Genomic DNA, 6,606 nt, shown 5'->3' on the forward strand with positions numbered 1-6,606 from the left:
TCTTGGTGTCCTTTCGTCGTCCACAGGAACTTTTACCCCTGAAACCAGCCCCTTGGCTGAGCCCCAGAGAGAGCTTTGCAGGATGGTTCTTTATTTTCCTAGATTACTCTGCTCTCTGGATTTGGGGTCACTGTCCCTTGCTAGCTATTCAGAAGCCAATTGTCATTGGAATCATGACTGAGATTGACACTGGTTTAAACACTGTTTAGAAGAGCTTGACACTGTCCTTTATCTGTTCTTCCTGGTCCAGAAGTCAGCCTCTGCAGCCCCATAACTTCTCCACTATTCATTCTTCCCTGGTCGTTGGTTATTTTGTTTCTTGGAGAACCATCATGCATTGTACTTAAATACTATCTAGCCAAATATCAATACTTACTGTGTACATAGGAACAACACTAGTGGACAGTCTCAACTAATAACCTATGATGTTAAGATCTGACTTTCTATGTAACAGCAACAGTTAACACTAGCATAATACACTACTTGGTCCTCATAATATCCTTATGGTGAATACTATTGTAATTTCCATTTTATAAGAAGGGAAACCAAGTCACAGAAAGGGTAGTTTACTTGATCAAGGTCACATAGCTAGTGAGCAGTATGGTTGAGATTGAAACCCAGACATTCTGACCTCCAAGTACACATTTGTCACCATCATGTTGTGCTGCCTCTCTGAAGCAGGAGGCCATTTTAGGTTCACAATATAATAAGTGGTCAATTTTGGGCATTTTTTGGAACTGGTTACATAAAATATTTCTGTTAAAATAAAATTACTGGTAACTGAAGCTAATTTAGACTTGTGCTCTACCAACACACACACATACATGCACACATACACATACACACAATTTAACACAGATAAGTATTTACCTCTCAGAGCACAAATGATTGATTTGGGTGACAGTTTTAGAATGAAAATCAAACACTATAAAAAAGAGATTATCACGGTATCTGGTATTTGTAAAGTTTGATAACATATTTATTACTGTTATCATTATGAATACATCGTATGTCAATATTGCAAATTAATATACAGTCTCCCCATACTACTATCATACATGCAGTAGCTTACTACAAAAAGAATTGGCAGAAATGTAAATATCTCCCTAAAACGCTTTACGTGACAATTTCCCTATGTATGCTAAAGTTTTGTCTTTTTCAACATCACAATAATGTTTGGAGGTAAAATAAAATAATTGGCAAATTAAAGCCTTTGAAATGACTATTTTAATGAAATATTGGGTGAGTTCCTTAAAAATCAGATTATATTTCATACTATTACCTCTAGGCTCTTCCTAGAAATATGTCATTTTGAAACAGCTTTGATTAACTTGAAGTAGAATATCCAATAAAGCTTATAAAATTATTTTCAAGCTCATAAGAATGAGCATTCTCACTCTCTCATCTTTGTATCTACACAGAGCCAGCTCAATGGGTGTGTAATTTGTGCCATCATACAGGATCTCACACTTAGAAGGTCTAGGTACATGCTCTGCTGTCACCTTTTTGAAATTCTTATTTATGAACAAAAGACCCTGCATTTTCATTTTGCACTAGGACTCACAAGTTATTTAGCCCTAATTTTTATTCTGTAATGGCACCTACCTTACAACATAGGACTGAATCACTTGGGGAGCAGCATCTTCACAAGGTCTAGCAACTCCCACAGGTGGCTGAAGCTAAACTTGAAACAGGAGAATTCATAGCAAATTTCCAAAAATGCTTAGCTTCTTTACTATTACCACATTAGACACCTAATTATGGCAAAGTGACTTAGTGAAAAACTAAGTGAGATTTATTTTGGAAAAAAAAAGTGATCGGTGTCAGAAATACCTGCCTCAGTGCGAGATGAGAGTGTTACTCCAAGAACGCCTCCACTTCTGGGATCTTGGTTGCCAAGAAGCATCTTCCAAGTTCAGCTACCCACGCTGGGGCCTGTGAGATGAAAGTTGATGCCCATAGGGATGCATCTCTCGTTGTCTCTTGTCCTGAACAGGGGCTGCATACAACCCTCCAGCAGACTTCCACTTCATGTATGGAGCTGCTCTTGTTTTACTGATAGTCATTTTTAAAAACAGCTTTATTGTGATATAATTCACATAGAGTAAAATTCATCCTTTTAAAGTGTACATTTCAGTGGCTTTTTTAGTATACACACAGAGTTGTACAATCATCACCATAGTCAATTTTTCAACACAGCTTTAAGAAATCTCTTACCTGGTAGGAGTCATTCTCCAGTCTTCCCCAAGCCACGCTCCTGACAACTATTAATCTACTTTCTGTCTCTGTGGATTTGCCTTTTTTAGGTGTGTCACATAAATAGAATCATAGAATATTTGACCTTTAGTCTCTGGCTTACTTTACTTAGTGTAATGTTTTTGAGATTTTTCCATATCATAGCACACATAAGTAATTTGCATTCCTTTTTATGGCTAAATAACATTCCATTGTATAGATATACCACATTTAATTTATCCATTTTTCAGTTAATGGATATTTGGGTGGTTTCCATTCAGGATCTATTATGAATAATGCCACTATGAACATTCATACACAAGATTTTGTGTGGATCAATATTTTCATTGTTCTTGAGTATATGCTTTGGAGTAGAATTGCTGGGTCATATGGTAAAGCCTGACATTTTCTGTGTATCCACGATAAGAAGACTTTCCTATCAGAATCACTAAAACCAAACTAGATATTGACTCTGAAAATTCCAAAGGGTCCAAATTAGATAGGAGTAAAATCTTTTATATTTAGATTCAAAATTCGGACTCGGATTTGCTGGAACAGACATGGCATAAATGGCTTTATAATTAAGTAAGCAAAACCCAGAAAAGGTAACATTCCTTTGCCCTCCAGCACAATTGGAGGAGATAATTCAGGATTTTTACTCTACCTGTGCCAAAAATTGCACTTGGCATCTGTTCAAAATTACACTCTCTCTTCAAGCACTTTGAGAGGTCTGGCCTGGGAGATATTTGTTGAAAAATATGCCAAAAATTAACCGTGTCCCTGTGTGTGTGCCTAAGACAGGTTTGGGAGAGAGAGCTTATGGTCTAAATGTGCCCCCTTCAATTCATATGTTGAAACCTAACCACCAAGGTGATTAGGAGGTGAGGCCTTTAGGAGGTGATTAGTTCATGATACAGGGGCCTCATGAGTAAGACTAGTTTTCTTATAAAAGAGAGCCCACAAATCTCCCTTCCCCTCTCCACCATGTGAGGATACAATGAGAAGTTTGCAATGCAGAAGAGGGCCTTCGTCCAACCAAGCTGCACCCTGATCTCAGATGTTTGGAACTGTGAGAAATAAATTTCTGTTGTTTATAAGCCACCCAGTCTATGGTATTTTGTTATAGCAGCTTGAACAGACTTAAGTAAGACAGGAGGGGAGATCAATTTGAGGAAAGAAGTTATAAAAAAATATATATGAAAACTGCTAAGGTAGTGTTGTCAGACTTTTCAGGTGAACATGAATTACCTGAGTATCACAGTAATGTGTATACTGGTTCAGTGGGCCTAAGGAAGAGGCTTAGATGCTGCATTTCTAACAAGTTCCCAGGTGACGCCAATGCTGCTTGTCCACTGACTTGCATGTTGAGTAACAAGGCTCTATGAGACCCCTCGGAAACAGGAGGACAAGCTAAGTGACATGGCTCCCTAGACTCTGAGCAGTTTATGAGCCCCTATTTGCCATCTCGAATTTGACTCCTATGTAGTTTTCTAAGTAAATTAAGTTTTTTAGGGCCAAATATCTCACACCAAATAAATTGAGGGAAGAGAGGGAAAGACATGAGCACCCATTCTCCTCTTGCAGGATCAGCAAATCACAAATAGCCTTTAAATTCAATTAAGCTCAACAACCTTGATTAGGTGACAACCTACTTGAAAGTTGGGCAGCTTCATGGTACAGTGAAAGGCCAGGGTCACACCAGAAATCAAGAATAATTGAAAATAAAATTTAAAAATGTAGTGTATCCTCCTGAAGAACATTAAAAGGCGATCTAATTTAAAAGCCACAGGGAAAAAATCATTAAAATGCTACCTTCCCAACCACCCTCTTCATCTCCCAGCCACAACATAATGGCCTTCAAGATCTTTATCCTTTTATTTCTCACAACTTCATTGCTCTCTATCTTGCCTATAGAGATTTTCTTCTTTCTCTCCTTTCCCATCCCTCTAGGTCAGGGATTAATTAGGTAGACACCACTTCTTACACTTTAAAGTGCACATAAATCATCTATGGCCATGCTACCCTGAACAAGCCCAATCCCATCTGATCTTGAAAGCTAAGCAGGGTCAGGCCTGGTTAGTACTTGGATGGGAGACCACCTAGGAAGACCAGGTGCTGGAGGCATAAAAAATAAAAAAATAAGGGATTGTAAACTGACAAGGTCCTTGCAAGGTCCTTGCAGGGTCCTTGCAAACCAAGGGTTGCCTCGCCTAAAAAAAATTAAAAAATAAAAAAAATAATAAATAAAGTTCATACAAATCACTTGGGATTTTGTTCAAAGAGCTCTGACTCAGGAGAGGCCTAAGACTCTGCATTTCTAACAAGCATCTAGGTAATGCTGATGTGTGCCACATTCTGAGGATCAGGGTTTAGATTATTTTAGCCTTTCCGCTTCTTTAATTTCTTTTCTTATTTCTCCTCCTTCTCCTCCTTTAAACTTGTAGGGAATAAATGCTGATTATATAGACTAAATGATCCTTTCTGATTCTCAGTTTCATCATCTGTAATAGTAATGACAATGAAGACTACATTTCTAAGGTTGGTCATAATAATATATGGAAGAACTTGCAAAGTGACTAACACATGATGGGTGCTAAAAACATAATAGTTTATTTTATTCCACCTTCCTAGGTTCTTTCTGGAGTTCTAGGAAGGCAATTTTTGCAAGTGCAAGGGATAAATGAGCATTAATGATTGAAATTTGCAGATATCCACAAATCAGACTTTTCCCCATAAAAAAAATGCACTGTTTATTAAAACAGAAGCATAAAGTATGTAACTAATTACTGTGAAAAAGTGTAATTATGTTGACTTAGAAACTGCATGAATTTGGGGTAATATCTTTTTGAGTCCAGATCATCTAAAATGAGATCGAGATTTCAGAGAAACCCAAAGTGCGTCACTAACTTTTATTCCCCATCAAAAATTAAGCTAGCCAAGACTAAGGTAAAAAAAAAAAAGTCAGATATTACTCACACAGTTTCTAGTCCTCTGCCTGAAGATGGGTTCTTTGATAACCTGAATGTTTCTGAGTCCCAGCTGACTTGACTCTCTGTAGTGGATGGACAGGTGACAAATGGGGTGCCTAGCTCTGTAGCAGGGTATCTGAAGGCCTGAAGAACTTCCTTGTTTAAGGGAGGAGATGTTCTGAACATTGTTTTATGCTTCCTCAAGGCAGAAAATCCTGAGACCTTGGTGACACCCAATCATGAGTCTAATTTTATCAGGGACACTGCGGATCGAGATTCTTATACCATCTAATAGAACACAGAAAGTCAAGCTAGCATAATTTCCAAACAAAGAGGCACTTTTAACAAGAAAGTTGCAGACATTACACATTCTCATTCCTCATTGCACTCTGCCGTCCATCTTCTGGGAAAGAGGCATACGGATCATGGCATAACTTGCTTAGAACAATAGGCAATTGTCATAGTCTATTAATTCTATCCGCTTCTGACGGGAAGGAAAAATGGTTACATGCTGAAGTCAGAGGGTCTCGGGCACAGACAGGGACTTTCCTGAGGGTCTCCCACAAGTGCTGATGTATAATTGGAAGCATGACGTAAGGAAGAGAACCCTCTGGGTTATCAAAATCTCAGTCTCATCACTGTCTCTGTGATCTCAGCCCAATTTTTTATTAAAAACAATTTTTTTTTGGTGGTGAGTTGAGCTTAGAGCTGCAGTATTAATATGGATAATGAGAAAGTAGAGGGAAACGGAGAGGGACTTTTGCTTTAAAGCAGAGTGAGATAATGTTATCTGATGTATAGTGTGGAATCTCTACCTGATTTGTCCTATCCACTATCGATCTATTCCTAAACCAGAGAGAAGGACAAAATCTAAATATTCTTAGGTCTCTTGATAATTCCTAAATTACTGTTTTTTATTATTTAAAAATTTTGTATAATTTGGGGGGTATTATTTAGATGACCTTACTCTTTATTAGATTATCCCAGGAAGTATCCCTGATTAGGATTCAGGACTCCTAACTCTTCAACTAAATGCTCATGTCATCTTGGGTACATTGTTCAAACTTTCTATCCATAAGAGAGAGATTAGTATCTATTGGTGTTTTTGAATATATATTGTGTGGAATAAGTGTTAGGCACAAATAAGTTTCATTAATCAAATAAATATGGATGATGCTGAATTAGGGTTAGTTTTCTTTGTTGTAGGACTTCTCAGAAACCTTAATACGGAAATACACATAGCCAGGGACTCTCCAAAAAGAGGCTAAAATATGCTGTTTCCTGAAAAAAAAATTGACACAAAGCTCCTCTTCTTTGGCCCTCTTCCCATTTTAGTAGCATCTCCTGGGACTTGTATGAGCACAAACACATTTTAGGAAACGGCGTTTCTAAATAATATCTA

General features: G+C 37.7%; 1 pseudogene; it reads left to right on the plus strand.

Annotated features, from left to right (window-relative positions):
• Positions 1-4,240: 4,240 nt before the first annotated feature.
• Positions 4,241-4,359, plus strand: LOC112469632 (annotated as a pseudogene).
• Positions 4,360-6,606: the final 2,247 nt, after the last annotated feature.

The sequence above is a fragment of the Pteropus alecto genome, unplaced genomic scaffold (assembly GCF_000325575.1).
Source record: "Pteropus alecto unplaced genomic scaffold, ASM32557v1 scaffold86, whole genome shotgun sequence".
In the NCBI taxonomy this organism is placed as follows: domain Eukaryota; kingdom Metazoa; phylum Chordata; class Mammalia; order Chiroptera; family Pteropodidae; genus Pteropus; species Pteropus alecto.